The sequence below is a fragment of the Canis lupus genome, chromosome 15 (assembly GCF_003254725.2).
Source record: "Canis lupus dingo isolate Sandy chromosome 15, ASM325472v2, whole genome shotgun sequence".
NCBI lineage: Eukaryota > Metazoa > Chordata > Mammalia > Carnivora > Canidae > Canis > Canis lupus.
Genome location: NC_064257.1, coordinates 34,550,727 through 34,572,727, shown reverse-complemented (window position 1 = coordinate 34,572,727; position 22,001 = coordinate 34,550,727). Strand labels below are relative to the sequence as shown.

At 37.1% G+C, this 22,001-nt stretch overlaps 1 protein-coding gene across 9 annotated transcripts in view; it reads left to right on the top strand.

Moving 5' to 3' along the window:
• The first annotated feature begins 57 nt into the window (after positions 1-57).
• Positions 58-22,001, top strand: part of CEP83 (centrosomal protein 83) — a 147,451-nt gene continuing 125,507 nt past the window's right edge. For 8 of the 9 annotated variants that reach the window (XR_007402197.1, XR_007402196.1, XR_007402198.1 and 5 more), the window contains exon 1: positions 59-410. The gene's annotated coding sequence lies outside the window, so the exon portion shown is untranslated. Of the gene's footprint in view, positions 411-22,001 lie in introns of all 9 variants that reach the window. The other variant, XR_003132972.3, reaches the window with a different exon arrangement.

Sequence of the window (22,001 nt, the reverse complement as noted above, 5' to 3'; positions counted from 1 at the left end):
GGTGACGTCGGCGTGGGGGCGGGACTTCCTGCCTGGCGCGCTCTTAGGACTCGGGACCCGGTGCGCTCCCTGGGCTGGAGGGGCGGCGGGCGGGCCTGGCGGCGGCTCCTGCCTGCCTCGCTGCCCCGAGAAGGCCCGTCCGCCGAGGCGGCGCGAAGCTGCTCTCCGCCGCCGCCCTTTCCGCCCCCGGAGCTCTCCCGGGATACCCCCGATTTCCCTGGAGTCGCGAGCCCCGGGGCGCGCTCGGCCCTCCTCCAGCCCGCGCCGCAGCGGCCGCCGGCGGGGCCCGCACCCCGCGGGGGCGCCGCGTCCCTCCCCGCAGTGCCCGCGGGCGGAGCCGGGCAGGTGTTCCGCGGCGGCAGGCGCGGCCCCGGCCCCGGGCGCCCTGAAGCTTCACGCGTGTGAGTCTGGTACGTGACCTCCTTGGAGGCGGGCGCGGGCTTGTCTGTAGTTTTGGTAAAGCTCCGTCTTCACCTCTTGCCCTGAATTGTTTTGTTGTTACTTTTCCTGTAGAGGAATTGGAGGGAGAGTTAGAGACGTAGGTCGTGAAACCTCTTCTGTGGCCAATTAAGTGCACGTGAAACTCTTTATGGAGGTTAAAAAAAATTTTTTTTTTGAAGTTTATGTGTATGTAAGTTATCTCTACCCCCCAGTGTGGGGCTGGAACTCCCCACCCGCAGATGAAGAGGACATCAAGAGTGCGCGCTCCTCCTGAGCCAGCCAGGCGCCCCTTTCGGGAGCTTTGGGATGGACCCCGGCGTGATGCTCGTGCAGACACTTTACTAACTGGTTGCACGCGTGGTGGTACCACCAGTTTAATCTGTGATGGAAAACTGTGCTACCGTTTTCCATAACCCCGCAGACATTGGCAGTCATCTCAGAGATAACGTCTAGACTGTGTAAATGAATGCCTGGTTTATTTATTTTATTTTTTAAAAAGAATTATTTATTTATTTATGATAGACCTAGAGAGAGAGAGAGGCAGAGTGTGTCACAGGCAGAGGGAGAAGCAGGCTCCGTGCTGGGAGCCCGACGCGGGACTCGATCCCGGGACTCCAGGATCGCGCCCTGGGCCAAAGGAGGCGCTAAACCGCTGAGCCACCCAGGGATCCCTGAGTACCTGGTTTAAATGGACATATTTTAATGAATCCTTATTGACTAGCTTTTGACCACAATGAATGGGCCCTTAGCTCTTAAAAATGCCAAGTATTTTTAGAGTCTTCAGTTACAGTTATATTAGTTGTGATTATGAAGCTGTTTCAGTAAAATCTCAGAGGTGTCTAGGACGGCAAGAAACTTGTTCTTGATTTCTTATATATGTTATAGTTGAAAGTGTTTAAGCTAGGAGCACAAAATGCTTCAGTAGGTCTAAAACCAAGTAGGTTGTTAAAGCACTGCTTCTGTTACCAAGCAACATCTCCGTAAACAAGTCGAATACTCAACTAGAATATAATTAAACGTATCTATCCTACAATTATCTGGATTCAGAATTCTGTAAATTCATGGGTTTAGCCTGTAGGTGGTTACAGTTAATACACACCTTCTGTACTGCGGTTTGATTTCAAATTCATTTCGTGTGGAATTACTAGAATGTTTTGAATATCAGTGTCATACAGGAGTCTCCAGAGAGTTGCAAATGGATTTGAGTTACCCTCAAATAACTTGTTACTTGGGACACTGCTTGTCCGATGTTCTTTTTTTTTGAATATTTTCTAACCAGATGATGTGCAGGTTATATTCAGGAATTTTTCTGATAATAGAATAATACTAATTTAGGATTACATAGCACATTGGGAGGTTGAAACACTATATCTGCAAGTGGTTTTTAAAGCCCCGGTAGAGCCAATAACCTCACTCTTTTCTCCACCCATTGAACCCTTAATGATATAATTTGTGTGACTATATGGCATGTAGTTTTCACAGCATAATTTCATGATTTTTTTTGAGTGCTATAACATATTAAGTATGTAAGAAAAGAGGTGAGAACATTTGAGACACTATGAGACTGAAAGACTTCTCTGAAATCAAGCTATTGGTAATGAGAATTGGAACTTGAAGTTTAATGTTCTTTACATCATGTCTAACTACTTTGCAAAAATCCATTGACTTCATTTTAGTCCCCTCCCCCTTTTTCTTTTCCACATGCTAATATTGAAGTAATGAAATATTCAAGAGTTGGACAAGACAAGAAGAGAAGAAAAATCAAGAATGGCTCATGTTGTGTGATAAATTCTTAGTAATCCAAAGTCAGCATTTTGTCATGGAAAGTTCTAATTCAAGAAGCTTAGAAGAATGAATGAAATGAATTAAGTCTTTTTTTTTTTTTAAGATTTATTTATTAAGATTTTATTTATTTACTCATGAGAGACAAACAGAAGCAGAGACGCAGGCAGAGGGAGAGCCTGACGCGGGATTTGATTCCAGGACCCCGGGATCATGACCTGAGCCAAAGGCAGACAGACGCTCAACTACTGAGCCACCCAGGTGCCCGAAATGAAGGACATCTTAACAGAAAGATTAGTTTATTGTCAGAATCCTTTTGTGTGTGTGTGTGCGCGCGCGCGCGCGTTTTCTCTAGGTACTGCCTCTGCCTAAAGTAAATGAGTTTTATTTTAACTTTGTCATCCATAATATATTACGTTAGTGATTTTTTCAAATTGTCTAATCTTTGTGTACTTTTAGAGAATGTGTGCATGTATCTGTAAAAAGTTTCCTGAGGTACTCTTCCCTTCGGACTAGAGTTCACATTTCTTAATCAGAGCTCTTCAAAATCTCCTCTCTGCCTTTACCTGTTCGTGTTCTTCGTAGGAAAACTATACTGTGTCCAGGCTGATTTCCTCACTATCCTTTAAACCTATTCATGCTGTCACCCTTTCTTCTAAGTCTTCATGTCATTCTCCCTACCTGATTTTTCCCTTCTTTCCTAAAATCTGAATTGTACCTTTTCCATAAAGTTTAACTCCACCATAATCTCTGTAAGGGAGGAAGAGTTCTCTACTCTCTGAGTGTCTAGTTGGCCTACGAATTAAATGACATAGGACACATTGACAGAGAAAAGCACACAATTAAAAAAAAATTTTTTTTTTACATGCGCTTGGGGGCCTTCACAGGAGAATGAAGACTCCTGAATGAGAATGAAGTGATGAGAGCAGAAAGCTTTTATACCTTTTAGATAAAGAAACAATAAATTTGTGAAAAAGACAAAGAGATTTCTGCTGAGTAGTAAATTGTGGAGAAGTGACTAGGAAGATAAAGGTTAGTTTAATAAGGCTTGTTTGTACAGATTTCTCAGCTTTGATTCCCCATCTCTGGTGATAAGAATGTTTTCTTTACTCCTGGTACAGGGTTTTTTTTTTTTTTTTTTTTTTTTTTTCCTCCTTCTGGGATTTTTATCTTCTGGTTTTCAGGAGGAACAAGGAAGGACAGAATGCCCCTTTTGCACCTGTTGTTTCTCAAGTGTCTTTAACTCAATCAGTACACCAAAATGGCATATTTTAGGGTAGTATGTTCTGAACTTCTTCATCTCTGAAATCCTATAGAATGTTTTTATTCGTCATACTCCTCTGATACTTACACTTCATATTGCATTTTATCATTTTTGTGTATATGCTTCACCTTCCTAAGTAGATTGTAAGCTCCTTAGGGTCAGAACACCAGATCTCAATGAGCTGTATCCTTAGTATCTTCCAAATGGAAGTTGCTGAATAAATGTTTCTTAGAGATGAGGAATGTGCATTTGCCCTTTCCCCCTTCCATAGTGTAGTAGAAGTAAATGAAAATCTTTTGAGAGAGTAACAGAGAGGAAGGGCAACTGTAAACCATAAGGAAGGGGATTATAGAGTGGGAATTCATTGGAATTGGAAGGAAGGATTGTATTCCTAGAAAGTGTGATATTTGAGAATTTCCCGTGACAATATTAGCAGTAAGGACTCCCTCAGGAATGCTGGCACTACTCTCAAGTGGGCATGGGGAGTTTGATCAGTTTCCTGGTTCTTCCTTAGTAGAATCTTAATTTTAAAGAAACTTCCTCCAACTCTCTCCTCTACCTCCCTTGTATAATTTTTCTCTCCCTATCTTCCCATTTTACTTACCCCTTTCCATTTTACTTTTTTTCTAGTCAAGACTTATTTATGAATTATGTCAGTACTTTGATTTGTCCCTAATAAAGTAGCAGTTGTCTTGAGTTTTATTTTTCCATTGGGGCTGCCTCTGTGTGTCACGGAGAGATCACAGACTGTGTAGTCAAACTAGTCTAGCTTTTTTTTTTCTTTTTTAAGTTTAACAGAGATGTAATCCAGTAGTAAAGAAATTAAGCAAGAAGTGCCCAGTTAATTAGTTTCCGTATATTATAACTTCAAATTTTTCTTTTTCTTTTTTTAAGATCTTATTTATTTATTCATGAGAGATACACAGAGAGAGAGGCAGAGACAGGCAGAGGGAAAAGCAGGCTCCCTGCAGGAAGCCTGGTGTAGGACTTGATTCCAGTACCCCAGGATCACAACCTGAGCCAAAGGCAGATGCTCAACCACTAAGCCACCCAGGTGCTTCATAACTTCAAATTTCTTTTGCATTAAAATTCATAGAGTTGGGAAGAACCTAAACCTATCCATTTCCTTTTGGAAAGTGCCTATCACTATGAAAATATGTCTTTAAATAAATTCTAGATAATTTTTGTAGTCTTGCTGTAAATTATGTATCTGATGCTTATGACAAAATTGCTTCATTTAAAGCTATAAAAAAGAGTCCCAGTATTTTTATAAATCTTGGTTTGAATCATTTGTTTTTTAGTAAGCTTGCTGTCCTAGCTTCTGAGTTGTTGCCCAGTAACACATTTGCAGGATAACATAGCAACCACTGAAAACATTAGCAATGGACTATGGGGATTATGATAAAGTTGAAGTGCTTGTCTTTAGTGTTCATATTCAGTGTTTTTTCTCATCTGAATCATATTTTTATTGTTAACTTATAGAGCATACAATATAATTACGTACTTTTGGAGTGCTGACAAATTATTACTTGCACATTATTTTTCACATACAGGTGTGTGATATATATGAAGGATATGTGAAAAGATTGGTTCAGTTAAAGATTAGCCTATTTGGGGCAGAAAAACTATTAAGTAAAAATTAGCATCAGAGTTCTCTACAACTGATATAGCTAGCAAGAGCTGGGGAGGATGCAATTCTTCTCTAAATAGTTTTTTTTTTTTTTTCTTAAAAGATTCCATTCGGGGATCCCTGGGTGGCTCAGTGGTTTGGCGCCTGCTTTTGGCCCAGGGCGCGATCCTGGAGTCCCGGAATCGAGTCCCACGTCGGGCTCCCGGCATGGAGCCTGCTTCTCCCTCTGCCTGTGTCTGCCTCTCTCTCTCTCTCTCTGTGTCTATCTATGTTAAATAAATAAATCTTTTAAAAAAATAAAGATTCCGTTCATTTATTCATGAGAGACAGACAGAGAGATAGTGTGAGAAAAGAGGCAGAGACACAGGCGGAGGGATAAGTAGGCTCCATATAGGAAGCCCAGTGTGGGACTCGATCCCGGGACCCTGGGAACACGCCCTGAGTCAAAGGCAGACCCACAATGTTGAGCCACCCAGGCATCCCTCTAAAAAAATTTTTTTTAAATAGTATTTTTATGTTCCTTCTGGAGGTTCATTGGAAACTTAGATCAGTAAGCACGACCAATAGACATTATGATTTTGAGGGATGAGAACTATGATTCAGGAGACGAAGAATTGACTGAGTTAGTCACTTAATCTTTCTTGGCCTGTTTTCTCCTTTCAAAAAATAAATTCCTGAAAGTTTTTTTCAGAGTTGTATGTTTACAATTTATTTTTCATCTATTTTTAAAATATTTATTTATTTTAGAGTGCCCATGTATGTGTGCATTGGGGGTGGGGTGGCAGAGGGTGAGGGAAAGAGTCTTAAGTAGACTTTGCAATGAGTGCAGAACCTGACATGGGGCTTAATCTCGTGACTCTGAGATCACAACCTGAGCTGAAACCAAGAGTCGGACACTTAACTGACTGTGCCCCTCAGGTGCCCTGCATGTTTACAATTTAAAGCACATTTTGTTTCTTCTGCTTATTTTAGAGTGCCTGTCATGGGTCTTGCACTATATTAGGTACTGAGAAGATTGTGAATAAGAAGTAGTGCCAAGTCTCAAGCAGTGCCTGTGAGAGAAAATGAATGGTTATTTATAATTTACATATAATTATTTGTTGTTGTTTTTTTGTATATATAATTATTTGTAATACAAATTGGAAAGCGCTATAAAGATAAATGACTGTGTGTTTGGTGGCATATCCGAAGGATACCTGACCTAGAACTGCAGAGAATACATTATAATTAAATGCCAGATTAGAATTATGTAAATGTAATCTAGGAGTAAACAGAAGTATTAAAGCTAGCCTGGAGGGAGTTAATCAGTCAAGTAAAACTAGGGAGAGGTTTCTCTGAATTAGAGAGTCAGAGGTCATCAGCAATAGTGGGAGTTCAGATCTTGGGTGTAGATGGGATTTCTAGGGACAATATGTGGAATCAGAAGAAGGCTGGTGGATATCTGCATGTAATGAGTAAGTGGAGAAAGAGTAGGGAGGAAAACCAGAGAAGGGTAGAATCTTGGAAGCCAAGGGAGGAATGCTTATCACATTTAGTTATTGATTAAATGGAAATTGTCAAGAAACATTGTACAGAACTATAAATGCAAACCCATCTATACAAAGATGCTCTCTGCAAAGATCTGAACTCGCAAATGGGGCAAGGTCAAATCTTTGCTTAGCGTCATAACAGAGAAAGTATATGGTTGACCTTTGAACAACATAGGGGATGTGGGGTCCCAAAATTCTATGTCTGATTTTAATTTGCATTTCCCAAAATACAATGATGTTGAGTTTTTCCTGTGCTTCTTAGCTTTTTATAGGTCATCTTTGGTGGAATTCTATTCAAACCTTTTGCCCATTTTTTTTTTTTTTTTTTTTGGTTAGGCTTTTTTTGTTTTATTATTGAGTTGTAAAAGTTCTTTATATATTCTGGGCTAACCTCTTTTATTATAGACATATTTACAAAGATTTTCTCCCAGTCTGTGGCTTACTTTTTCTTATACTTGTGTTTTTGAAGTACAGAGATTTTTAATGAAGTCAAGTTTATAATTTTTTCGTTTTACAGTTTATGATTTTGATATGTTTAAGAACTTTTTGCTTTATCCAAGATCACAAAGATTTTCTCCTCTGTTTACTTTTAGCTCCTTCATTTAGATCTAGGGTCCATATTGAATTAACATTTGTGTATGGTTTAAGTTTTTAAATTTTTCTGATGCCAAATGGATGCCAAGTTGCCCTAGCACCATTTGTTAAAAAGGCTGTTCTTTTTCCTTTGAATTATATTGGCACCTTTGTTTAAAAAAAAAAAAAAATCAGTTGCTTTTAACATAAGGATTTATTTCTAGAGTCTCATTCCAATTCTAACCATCTATATTCCTATCTTTACTCCAGTACTACACTGTCTTGATAACTGTAGTATTACAGTAAGTTACAAAATGGGTAGTGTAGGGGTGCCTGGCTGGCTCAGTGAAGCATGCAACTCTTGATCATGGGGTCGTGAGTTTGAGCCCCACATTTACTCAAGAAAAAGAAATACAAATAAAACTTCAAAGAAAAAACCAAAATGGGTAGTGTAAATCTTTCCAACTTTTTCAAAAAGGATTCTAGATTCTTTCTATTTACATACAAAATTTAGGACCCACTTGTAAATTTCTACAAAAAACATTTGTTGTGATTTGATGATTTGCTTTGAACCCATAGAGCAGTGTGGGAAAGATTGCTAATTTAAGAGTCTTCCAATCCATGAATATGTGATGTCTCTCTGTTTTTTAGTTTTTTAATTTTTTCAACAATGTTTTTTTAGTTTTCAATTTATGTGTCTTATACTGTCATTAAATTTATTCTGAAGAATTTAGAATTTTTGATATTGGGAGTAGAATTTCTGTAATTTGACTTAAATTATTCATTGTATAGAAATGCAATTTTTTTTTTCCAGAGTCTGTGAAGGGACACGGGGATGCAGTGGGCCGGGATGCAGTGGGCCGGCAGGGTGAGGCAGGGGGGCCGGGTGAGGCGGGGGGGGAGGGTGAGACAGGGGCAGCGGGGGGGGGGGGGGGGGGAAGAAGAGGAAATCTCAAGCAGGCTTCCCACACAACACAGAGCCTAAGGTTGGATTTCACAACCCTAAGATCATGATCTGAGCAGAAATCAAGAGTTGGTCACTGAACTGACTGAGCTACCCAGGCGTCGCACAATTAATTTTTAATATTGTCTCAACATATATATATCTATATATTTTTAAGATTTTATTTATTTATTCATGAGGGGGGAGCGCAGAGACACAGGCACAGGGAGAAGCAGGCTTCATGCAGGGAGCCCAATGTGGGAGTCGATCCTGGGTCTCCAGGATCAGGGCGGCACTAAACCACTGAGCCACCTGGGCTGCTCAACATACAGGTTTAATAAGATCAGATCTTTGCAATCTGGATGTTAATACATTCATTTTTACTTTGTTGTATGGGCTAGATCCTTCAGTAAGATGTTAGATAAGCATTGGGAATGCATTGCATTGCTCCTGGTCTTCAGGGGGAAGCATGTAAGATTTTCACTATTATGTGTAATGTTAAGTGTAGGTTCTCTGTGGATGCCCTTTATTAGATTGAGGAAGTTCCATTTTGTTTTAGTTTGTTGAGTTTTTAATTGTGAATGTGTGTTGGATTTTGTCAGATTTTCCCTGCTGCATCCAATGAGATGATCATAATGGATTTTGTCTTTTATTCTGTTAATACGGTGTATTACAATAATTGATTTTCAGAGATTGACTCAACTCTGTATTCCTGGGATAAGTTTCACTCAGTTGTGCTATATACATACACATAACATGTATCTTTTATATGTTGCTAAATTTGGTTTGCCTAGATTCTATTAAGGAATTTTGTGTTTATATTTATGAGGAATATTAGTCTTTCAGTTTCTTGTGATGCCTTTATCCAACTTGGTATAAGGACAGCAGTGGTCTCATTGAAGGATAGTGTTTTCCCCTTCTATATTTTCTGAAATAGTTTCCTAAGGATTGCTATTTAACTATTTGATAGCATTTACCTATAGAGCTGTATGGGCCTGGGCTTTTCTTTGTGGGAAGATTTTTAATTACTAATTCAGTTAACTTGCTCGTTTACAGTTCCATTTGATTTTCTGTTTCTTTTTGAGTTTTGATAATGTGTGCTTTTTAGGAACTAGTTCATTTCATATTAATTATTTAATATGTTGATAAAAATTTTGTATTTTTAAAATAGTCTTTTAAGTTACTATAAGGTTGGTGATGTTCTCTCATTCCTTATTTTGGTAATTTACATCCTTTCTCTATTTTCTGGTAAATCTAGTGTGTCTGGTAAAATCTGGTAAATCTAAGTGTGTCAATTCCGTTGATCTTTTTAATGAGCCAACTTTTGGGGTGCCTGGCTGGCACAGTTGGTTGAGTGTCCAACCCTTGGTGTCAGCTCAGGTCGTTGGGCTCTGAGCTCAGCGCAGTCTGCTTAAGATTCCACTTAAGATTCTCTCACCCTCTGCTCCCCATCCTTTATCAAAAAAATAAATTAAAAAAGTAACTTTTATTTGATTACTTCTATTCTTTCTATTTTCTGTTTGATTTCCACTCTAACATTTTTTTTTTTGTCTTTTTGTTCTGCTTGCTTTAGGCTTAGTGTGTTCTTTCCACCCACTTGTTTCCTAAGGTAGAAGCTTAGATTGTTGATTTGTGACCTTCTTCTTTTCCGATAGTTGTTTAAAGCTATAAATTTCTCTCTGAGCAGTGCTTTAATTACATTCCATACATTTTGATACACTTTTTGTTTTTATTCAATTCAAATATATTTAATTTTTCCATGTGATTTCTTTGACCTATGGGTTATTTAGAAGTTTGTTGTTGAATTTACCAGTATTTGGGAGTATTCCCAGATTTCTTTCTGTTGTGGGTCTCTGATTCTATTGGGATCAAATAAGGTACTTTTCATGATTTCAGTATTTTTAAATTTACAGAGATTTATTTTGTGGCCCAGCATATGGTGTATTAGATGGAATGTTTTATGTGTATTTGAAGAGAATACGTATTCTGCAGTTTATACTGTCAGTTATTTAAAGTTCATTGATAGTGTTTGTCAGGTCTTCTGTATCCTTGCAGATTTTCTTTTTCTATCATTCATTATACTCTGCAACTAATTTTGTTGCATTGTCTATTTCTCTCTCTCTTTTAAAAAGAGTTTATTTATTAGAGAGGGAGAGAGAGAAAAAGCCATGAGCAGGGGAAGGGGCATAGGGAGAGGGAGAAGCAGACTCCTCACTGAGCAGGGAGGCTGATGTGGAGCTCAATCCCAGGACCCTAAGATCCTAACTTGAGCCAAAGGCAGATGCTTACCTGACTGAGCCACCCAGGCACCCCCCCTCCTTTCTCTCTTTTTAATTTATTTATTAGCAAGTGAGTGAGCGTGGGGAGGAAGGGCAGAGAAGAAGAGAGAGAATCCCAAGCTGACTCCACGCTGAGCACAGAACTGGATGTGGATCTCTATCTCAAGACCCTGAGATCATGACCTGAGCTTGAAACCAAGAGTCAGACGCTTAACCAACTCTGCCACCCAGGTGCCCCCTCTGTTTTTCTTTTTAGTTTTACTTTTTTGCTTCCATGTATTTTGGAGTTTTGTTGTTAGATGTGTATGACTTATAATTATTATGTCTCCATGTTGTCATGACTGTTCCATCGTTATGAAAAAATCCTCTTTGCCTTAAGTAACATTTCTTGTATTAAATTCGGTTTTGTCTTTTTAGTTTTATAGCCACTCTAGCTTTCTTACAGTTACTGTTTACATAGTATATATTTTTTCTGTTTTTTAATTTTAACATTTTTATGTCTTTGAACCTAAGATATATCTCTTGTAGACTGCATACAGTTGGGTCTTGTTTTTGTTAATTCAGTCTTATGTTGTCTGCCTTTTGCATGGGGGTGTATAGTCCATTCACATTTAATGTAATTGTTGATGTTGGATTTATATCTGCTGTTTTGTGATTTTCTGTTTGTTATCATGTTTCCCCCCCCTTTTCCTCCTTTACTGACTTTGTGTTAAATATTTTTTAGTGAGACATTTTTTTCTGTTCATTTCATTCAATATGTTATTTTCATATTGGTTGCTCTCGTGATAAACACTTATGGTCCCCTTCAGAATGATACTAACTTAATTCTGGTGAATTATAGAAACTTGACTTTAGTGTATCTTTTTCCTCTTTCTTTATTCTGTTATTGTCATGCATATTATGCAGTTATGCATATTATAAACCCAGCCAAACAGTACTTTATTTTTTATTTTATTATTTTTTTTAGCACTTTATTGCTTTATATAATCTAATTTTTTAAAAGAAGTGAAGAAAAGTAATGGGAACAATTATATATCTAGAATTTTTGTATTTACCTATATAATTTTTAACAGGCTTTATTTTTCTTTTTCCTATGTATTTGTTACTTTCTGGTGTAGTCTCCAGGCTTCCTTTAGTATTTCTCCTAAATCATGTTGGACAGCAGCAGATTCTCTCAAACTTCATTTATCTTTATTTCACTGTCATTTTTGAAGGACTGTTTTGCTGAATACAGAATTCTTAGTTGAGAGCTTTTTTGTTTAAATTACATTGTTTCTTTTTCTGGCCTCATTGTTTCTGATGGGATGCCAGCTGTTATATCATTGTTCCTTTGATGTGATGAGTCATTTTTCTCTTGCTCCTTTTAAGGTTTGTTGTCTTTTGTTGTTTATTTAAAATTTTTTTTTTGTCTATCAGCAGTTTGTTTTGGTGTTGATCTGTTTGTGTTGGATTTGCTGGGCTTCTTGAATAGTTAAATTAATATTTTTCTTCAAATTTGGGATGTTCTTTTTCTTTATCTCTCTCCCTCTTCCTTCCCCCCTTCCTCCTTCCTTCCCTCTCTTTCTTTCTTTTTTCTTTTATTCATTCATTCATTCATTCATTCATTCATGACAGACACAGAGAAGAGGGGCAGAGGGAGAAGCAGGCTTCTTGCAGGGAGCCCCATGCTGGATTTGATTGATCCCAGATCCTAGAATCACTCCCTGAGCCACCCAGGCGTCCCTTAACCATTATTTCTTAACTTTTTTTTTTTTTTCTTGCCCCTGTTGCTTTCTTCCTCTTTTGGAACTCTCATTACATGTGTGTTGATACACTTTATATACAGAATCTGATATTCTGTTCATTTCTCTTTATTATTTTTCTTCTCTGTGTTCTTCAGAATGGATACTTTCTGTTGATTTTCTAGTTCATTACTTCTGTCTTCTGTCATCTCAGATCTACTGTGGAGCCTCTCTTGTGAGTTTATTTCAATAAGTAAACTTTCAACCTCAGAATTTCCATTTTAAAAAGCAATTCTCTTTCTGAGATTTTTAGTCATCTGAGTCATTGCCATCATACTTTCTTTGAGTTCTTTAAAGATGCTTTCTTTTGTTTCTTTGAATGTATTTATTACAGCTTCTTTGAAGTTTTTGTGTGCCAAAATGGATATCTGGAGACACTCAGAGACATCTTTTGTTTGCTGTTTTTCTTCCTGAGAAGACTTGTATTCTATTTTTTTGTTGAATACTGGATTTTAAGGTAATATTTTGAAGCAGCTCTATGTTTTGAGTTTTTTCTTGGAGGTTGGTTTTTTTTGTTTGTTGAGTAATTTGGTCTAAATTTATGAAGTCTTTCCCCTACATTATGTTGTTTTTAATTTTTTTAAAGTATTTTATTTATTTGTGTGTGTGAGAGCGAGAGAGAGGGAAAGAGAGCATGTGCACAAGCTGGGGGTCTGGGCAGAGGCAGAGGGAGGAGCAGATTTCCCATTGAGCAAGGAGCCTGATGCAGACTTGATCCCAGGACCCTAGGATCATGACTATATCTGAAGGCAGACACTTAACTGACTGAACTACCCAGGTGCCCCTGTATTATGTTATTCTTGATGTCTACTGGGTTTATATATATGTTTTCAAACCTGGCTTCCTGTGTCTGCATACCTCAGTGTTCAACCAAAGATTGGTCAGAAGTTGTGTTCAAAAGGCCTAACCGATGGGCGGGGTCCCTGGGTGGCTCAGCCGTTTAGCTCCTGCCTTCGGCCCAGGGCATGATCCTGGAGACCTGGGATTGAGCTCCACATCGGGCTCCCTGCATGGGGCCTGCTTCTCCCTCTCTCTGTGTCTCTGTCTCTCTCTCTCTGTGTCTCTCATGAATAAATAAATAAAATATTAAAAAACAAAAAAACCCAAGCTTGACAAAATATAGTTAATGCTTAATACTAATATGGCTAGTACTGCTGACAGATCTGTATGAGGATAAGGGAGTGCCTTCAGACATAGATCATTTTCAAGTTTGCCTGGCTTTTACTTTGCATCAGCCTTTCTTGCCATATGCATAGCTTTATTGGCTCAGGATGTGTAAATGGCATGGACCTGCGTCAGTCTCCAGTACACAGTCTTAGTTTAACCTACACTAATAAACAGTTTATCAAGCTCCCTAGCCCCCACCCTCCAGGCAGTCTCAACTTCCAGAACTCTTGTGAAATCCCCAGCTAGTCTGTGAGTTTGTTGCTTGCCACATAGAGTCTTGCAGCCTCAGGCTAAAGGTGCCACTGGCCCTCACTGTTAGGTTACCATAGAGATCTCAGCTCTAACTGATAGTGCTTCAAATCAAGTAGTGGTGGTGATCCTGCTCTTCATAGTTTGCCTTATGCTTGTTAAACTCCTACACTGACAGGTGGAGGGAGATGGGAGTAGCCAAAGGTAAGTATGCTGTAGACTCATGTTCTTCTTAAGCAGAGTTCAGTTGTTTTCATGAATAAACACTTTTCAGTTTGTTGAATGCCTTTGAGTGAATTCCAGATCACTGAACTGGTTGTTTGGCTCTTTTGTGAAAAGGATTTATCAACCTGCTCATTCTCTCATGCTGGAAGTAGGAGATCTGTTTTTCTCTTCTTTTCTTTTCTTTCCTTTTTTTTTTTTTTTTCATGATGTATTTATTCTACAGAAAGAGGGGAGAGAGTGAACGAGAGTGGGAGGAGGGGCAGAAAGAAGAGGAGAGAGTGAGAGACTCAAGCAGACTCCCCTCTGAGCATGGAGCCTGATTGGCTCCATCTCATGACCTGAGCTGAAATCACAAGTGGGACACTTAACTGACAGAGCCACCCAGGCACCCTAGGAAATCAGTTTTTATACTTCTGTGTGAAATTATTCTTTCAGGAGCAGGAGGATGAAATTTGACCCATACTTTTTATTCTTTTCTTTTCTCCTTTTTTCTTTTCTTTCTCTTTCTTTCTCCCTTTCCTTTCCTTTCCTTTTCTTTCTTTTCTTTTGAAAGAAAGACATAAATGGTAGAGAGAAGGAGAAGTAAACTTGCTGAGCAGGAAGCCCACCATGGGGCTTTATCCCAGGACCTGGAGATCATGACTTGAGCTAAAGCTAGATGCTCAACCAACAGCTAGCCAGGCCACCCTTCTCTTGTATCACTCATAATCCTTTGCACAATATTAGGCATTTATTAGTTACTCCAGATGTGCTTTTTGACTTAAATTCCATCATTTTCATCAAGCATCAAATTATAAAGCATTTGTGGTTGTAGAATCTCAAGACCTATGCAGTTTCTTGCTTTTCCTGTCCTTTTGATAAGTGGAAGAAACTGCTTACTATTCCTTCAACAAGTGTTTATTGACTACCGGCCATGTTCTAGCTATTATGTAAGGTTTGGGGAGTAGTAAGATGACCAAAACATAATTGATCTCAAGGAGGGCTTAGCCTAGTGCAGGAGATTGGAATACAAATAGCTGATTATGATACAGTAAAATAAATCCATGTGTATAAATACTTGGCATTATGGAAAAGTTCACAATGACTCAGAATGGATTAGAGGAAAAGAAAAAGAGAAACATTTAGAAAAGACTTTCAGAAGGAAGTAGTGATTGTGTTGAATATAAAAATGAGTGAAAAGTAAGATTAGGAGATTATATTCCAGGGCAGCCCCGGTGGCTCAGTGGTTTAGAGCCGCCTTCAGCTCAGGGTGTGATTCTGGAGATCCGGGATCAAGTTCCACGTTGGGTTCCCTGCATGGAGTCTGTTTCTCCCTCTGCCCATGTCTCTGCCTCTCTCTCTCTCTCATGAATAAATAACATCTTTATTAAAAAAAGATTACATTTATGTAATGTAATCTTTATTACATTCGAGGCAGAGGGGTCAAAACGAGGTGAGCAAATGTGTGTGTTCAATGATCTACAAGCAGTTTAGTTTTGTTAGGGCATAAGTATATATCAGAGTAGTGAGAGAGGAGAATGGAAGGGTAAAGAGAGCCCACATTGTAAAGGGTGTTGTATACTATATTAATAAGCTTGAATTGACCTTTATTGACCAATTTTGCAAAACTATTGAGTGGGATATACTTCAGAATTCTACCAAGGGTTTGTTTGAATGTTGCTTAACTACATCTTCAACTATTGTAAAAGTCACAATAAAAGATAAATATATCTAAATGTGCTCTAAACTGAGTTTAAAAACATTAGAGACCTCTAGCATATTAACTGAAATGGAAATAAAGATCTGATATGTGTCTTTATAAAATATTCTGAATTAAAACATGAATAAAATGACATTCTGTTCTAAATATTGGAGTTCTGTAAGATTTAATTTGAAGATCATTTGCCAAAATTGAATACTGCTGTTTTAGATAAAAATCATATTGATAAGAGACTTTTAAGTGATGTCATAGATGGTAATTCTATAGAGAATGGGTTTGGGGCTGACAGCAACTAGTTTTTTTTTAATATATTTTTGAGTATTGTATAAACTTGCATGGAAAGGAATGGAATTTGAGGACTTTTGGGTTATTTCTTGAAGTGAAGGCTTTAACTTCAAGTCTCATTTTTATTTATTTTTTTATTATTATTTTAAAAAGATTTTATTTAATCATGAGAGGCAGAGAGAGAGAGAGAGAGAGAGAGGCAGAGGCAAAGACACAGGCAGAGGGAGAAGCAGCTCCATGCAGGGAGCTGATGTGGGACTTGATTCTGGGTCTCCAGGATCACACCCCGGGCTGAAGACAGCACTAAACCGCTGAGCTACTGGGGCTGCCCAAGTCTCATTTTAAAAAATATTTAGTCACTATTTTCTGATGTGCAAAGGGCAGACTTTTTTCTTCCTCCTTGGTCTTCAAGTGGACTTTGAGGTTTTCCTCCTTTTTTTCCATTGATATTTCCCTTCTGGTTATAAATATAGTTTATGTTTGTCATAAAATAAACATGAGGGAAATGTGCACAGTCACTCCTATGATCCACAGATAATATTTTTGTGCTCATCTTTTTTGTGTTTTTTTTTTTCTATGCATGTATAGGCATGTAAATAGGCTTTTTACAAAATAAGGATTATATAACAAGAGTAATTTGTAGTCTCTGTTTTTCTACTTTTGTTTTTTAAGTAGGCTTCACCCCCAGCATACAGCCCAATGTGGAGCTTCAATTTAGGACCCTGAGATTAAGACCTGAGCTGAAATCCAGAGTCAGTCACGTAGCCCACTGAACCACTTCTATAACAAATGTTTCCTTATAATCTTAAATAGTCTTCAATAGGGCAGCCCGGGTGGCTCTGGTTTAGCGTCACCTTCGGCCCAGGGCATGATCCTGGAGACCTGGGATCGAGTCCCACGTCAGGCTCCCTGCATGGAGCCTGCTTCTGCCTGTGTCTCTGCCTCTCTCTCTCTCTCTCTCTCTCTCTCTCTCTGTCTCCCCCTCCTCTCTGTGTTTCTCATGAATAAATAAAATCTTTAAAAACAATAGTCTTCCATAACTTTTTTTTTTTTTTAAAGAAAAATTTAACTGTGACATTTAGACCTAGAATTCACTTTCAGGAAAGTTTTTTTTTTTTTTTTTTTTTTTTTTTTTTAATAGTTCATGTTTATTTTTAAAAACATCTTTATTGAGGATCCCTGGATGGCTCAGCAGTTTAGCGCCTGCCTTTGGCCCAGGGCCTGATCCTGGAGACCCAGGATCGAGTCCCACATCAGGCTTCCTGCCTGGAGCCTGCTTCTCCCTTTGCCTGTGTCTCCGCCTCTCTCTCTCTCTCATGAATAAATAAATAAAATCTTTAAAAAAACCAGCTTTATTGAATATAACTGATCAATAACAAATTGTACATTTTTTAAATTGAAGTTTTGATATATATATATACACCTGTGAAACCATCACCACAGTCAAGATGGATAAATATATCCATCACCTCTAAAAGTTTGTGATCCTTCCCTTTTGCTTCTATTCTCCAACTGCTTATTCTTTCCCATTTTTCAGGCAACCATTCATCTGCTTTCTGGCTTTATAATTGGTTTGCATTTTCTGGAATTTTATGTAAATCAAATAACATGTATTCTTTTTGTTTCGATTTTTTTTTTTTCACTCAGCATAATTATTTTGAGATTCATTCATGGTGAGGAGTTCATGTTTATTGAATAGTGTTCTATTTTATGGATATATCACAATTTGTTTATTCATTCACTTCTTGATTAATCTGTGTTTGAGACTCACAAATAAAGCTGCTATAAACATTTATGTAGAAGTCTTCATGTGGATGTACTCTGATTTCTCTTACATGAATACTTATATGTGAAATGGCTGGATTATGTGGTATCTGGCGGTTTCTTAAAAAGTAAAGGATTTTCTCAGATGATTTTCTCATTTTACATTTCCACCCATAGTTTATAACAGTTTTAATTCCTCTACATTCTAGTCTATATTTGTAAAATCAGCCTTTTCAATTTTAATCATTTTAATAGGTGTATAGTAGTATTACACTGTGTTTTTAGTTCGTATTTCACCAATAACTAATGATATTTAACATCTTTTCAAGTGTTTATACATTTTTGTATTTTCTTTGGCAAAGTGTTCAGATATTTTGGCCATTTTTTTTGTTATTAAATTGAGTTATTGGGTTTTTAGAATTCTTCATGTATTCTAATGTAAGTCCCTTTTCAATATATGATTTATAAATTATTCCTCCAATCTTACTTATCTTCACTTATATTCTGCTGTCTTTTAAATATGTAAGTTCTTAATTTTGATGTAAAATTAACTTGTTAATTTTAATAATAACCAATTTAAAGAAATCTTTAACTCATTATTAAAATGATTTTGTTATTTTTTCCTCTAAGAGTTTTAATGTTTTATGCTTAGATACACATTTTGAGTCCATTTTTGTATTTGGTGTGATGTACAACTTGAAATTCATTTTTTGCACATGGAAAGGCAGTTGTCCCAGGACCATTTATTGAAAAGACTGCCTGGTTTCATTGAATTGACTTCGCATTTTTGCCAAAAATCAGTTGGCCACATATGTTTGAATCTGTTTCTGAACTTTACTCTTAATGGATTTATGTGTCTGAGTTGACATTAATGTCACGCAATTTTGATTTTTGTTGCATTTAGTAAGTTGTGAAACCAGGTAGTTTAAGTTCTCCAGTTTGTTCTTTTGGCTATTCCAGGTCCTTTTTGTTTCCATATGAATTTTAGAATTAGGTTGTTAATTTTTATAATTTGCTGGGATTTTAAATGGCATTGCATTGAATTTGGGAGAAATTAGCATCTTAATGTCTTAATTGGATTACTATCTGATCCATGAATATGGCATAACTTACTATTAAACATGCTTTAAAAAAATTGCCTGTTTTTCCATAATAAATAGCACTATGATGCAAACATGGTGAAGGTTGGGTGCCTTCTACTTCTACCTGGCCCTTGGGACATACTCAGTAAATATTCACTGAATGATAAATGAAGGTGATCCCTGAACCCAAATGTTGGTATACATCTCTGATTAATTTCTTAGAATTAATTCCTAATGTGGAATTGCTAGGTCAAAGGATATGTTTGATATTTGATTACCAGACTGTCCTCAGAATTTTTTTTCCAGACAGAAATGTCTTGATGGATAACTGTTATAAAGCACACATTGTTGATTAGCAAACAGTGTTCTTGGTGGCATCCGTCACCATCTCTGAAATTACACTGTAAGCCTGTGGGAAAGTAGGATTCATATCACAGAAATTTTGAGGTTCACTTTTGTCATTAACTAATTTTACTGGAATTGGGAGTTAGGAAGATGACCCAAGAAGTAGAAGATTATGGTTTTTCCTTTGAGGAACTTAGAGTTTCTTTAGAAAGATAGTTTCCATAATTATATAAAGCACTAGAGGGAAAAAGTACAGATGTGATAAAACATAGAATAAATATTCAGAGGTTAAGCATAAGTCAGAAACAACTAGAGCAGAAAGATAGGCAAAAGCTATTTATGTTTACCTTTAAAGTAACTATAAGCTCTGAAAGTAGTTTCATGATTGTTTCGATTATAGGGTTTTAGGTTTGACTCTGACCTTGATTTGTAGATTAATTGAAGAGATTTAAGCAGGTATTTTAATTTGATATAACTTTATGAACACAGTTGTGAAGGCAAGAATAAGCGTATGAGGGACTGTAAAGCAAACTCGGTTGACTCTAGCAAAGGAGCCTTGTGAAGCAGCAGAATGAAATGTTTGCATGAGCCAACTCCCTATACAAATGCAGGGTTTTTGGAGTTTGAGAAGTTCAGATTTGATCCAGTGAACAATAAGAAGGATTATAAAAGTGTAGTTATAGTGATGAATATGGTGTATGAGAAAGATTATCCCGGTAGATATTTGTAGGTTATGTAAGGATGAAGAAAGACCAAAATCTGGCATATGTTTAGGAGATTCTCTTAGAGTAAACCACCAAGTGTAAAATACTTGTGGTTTTACCCTAGAGGGTGATGGTTCTAGAAATGAAGAAGAATGATTAAAACCAAGAGGTAGATGAAGAAGAATCAACAAGATTAATAATTTATTACTAATGGGAGTGGGGGAACGAGTTGTGTACTAAGAAGTAAGGGGAGGATAGTGGTATTTTTTTTTTTTTTTAAAGGAGGCAGATGGAAAATTGAAGTTAATGAGTTTAATTCTTATCTTGAACTTCCGTTGTGGATGGGACATGTGATTAGAGTAGGAGTTATGAGCTGCTTTAGGAATGTGGGTGTAAATTTGAGTGTCATTCAAATAGGTGTAAAAAAACGAAGCAGTGAGAGAAGCAACTTGACTTTCAGAGGTTCTCATGGTGACTGGGAGAACGGGAACAAATAAGAGAGAGAGAGAGGTCGGAAGGTGATCATAGTACTGTAGATGGTAAGGGAGAAGAATATTTCAGAGATTCATAAAGGTGATTGTATACAAAGTGCATTATTAACTTTTATATTTACTAGTGTTTAGCATAGTTTAGGAAACAAACTCTTGATGACAAGATAATTATAAGTTTTGTAAATTATTGGGTCAATCAAGATTGAAATTTTTAATGTAATACCTATTTAATTGAGAAAGGAGTAATGACAAAATTAGTTTCATAGTCCATAATCCATGTGTCCGTATTCTCATGTAAAGGGATTGCCATTGTTACAAATTTTGCCCCAGATTTCAAAAGTAGGTTGTTTTTGAGTCGTTTAATTTTCTTTCTTTTTTTTTTTTTTAAGATATATATTTTTTAAGTAGTCTGTACACCTCACGTGGGGCTTGAATTCACAACCTTGAGGTCAAGAGTCATGCTCCACCAACTGAGCCAGCCAGGCCCTTCTTCTTTTCTATTTTTAAAATACAATTTATTTAAACCGTAAAAACAGGTCATTCATTTTTTCCCACCCCTCATCTCCTGCCTCTGGCAACCACCACTCTATAAGCTTGGGGTGTTTGTGTGTGTGTGTATCTGTGGGGCAGGGGCACTTATTTTACTTATTCACTTATTTATCTCTGCCTGAGTTATTTCACTTAGCATATTGCCCTTGAGGTCCACCCGTGTTATCACATATGACAAGATTTCATTATTTTTTTAATGGCTGAATAATATTCCATTGTGTGTTTGTGTGTGTTTGTCGCAATTTTCTTATCCATTCAAACACTGATAGGTATTTAGGTTGTTCCTGTATCTTGGGCATTGTAAATGCTGCAGCACATGTGTGGGTGCATATATCTTTTCAGGTTAGTATTTTCATTTTCTTCCAATAAATGGCAAGAATGGAACTGCTAGATCATATAGTAGTTCTATTTTTAATTTTTGAAGAGCCTCGCTTATTTTTCCAAATGGATCGTTGTACATGTTCATTCCACTTCAACATATGACTGTGGACATTCCTATTTTCTAAGCCAGTTTTCTTATATTTCTGGTGTAAAAATATTTTCCAAGGTAAGTTATATTGTCTAAAAAGCCTTACCACAAGGTGTCATTGTAACCTATAAAAAGAATTTCCATATAAGCATGTGCAATACCAATTTTTTCATTTCCTTGTATTTTAAAGTCTATTTTTTTGTTGTTGTTGTTCCATACATTGCAGTTATCTTTCAGGGTGTACTGTGAATCTCTTATATTAAAGGGAAAAATAGAGTAGTCGTGTTCTTGAGTTCTCATATTTTTTGCAAAAACATATGCTTTCCACCCACGAATTTCTTAAGAGTATGTTGCTATAGAGATGATTGTTTGAAGGAAAGAATGAGGAGGAGTTACAGAAGGTGGACATTTAGAGAACAAAATACTTATTTTATGTCTTTGTTCCTGACAGAGCAAGGTTTAGTGTTTACCCTTCTGCTGATGAAATCCCTATGGAAGAAAGGTGGATATTTTGAGTGTTGTACTATGATGGTATTTGCATTTACTAAGATGCTTTTGCCAGAGGTTGCTGTGCTTAATTTTTTTTCATATGGAAGATTAGTGCTTGTAATCTTTGAAACAACCTTTCTTCTATTTTAACTGGATTCCATTTTGCTTTTTTTTTCTTTCCTGTATTTCTGGTTGACCTTTTAACTAATATCAAAATAATTCTTTTTTTTTTTTTTTTTTTTTTTGCAGGAGAGAGGTGTC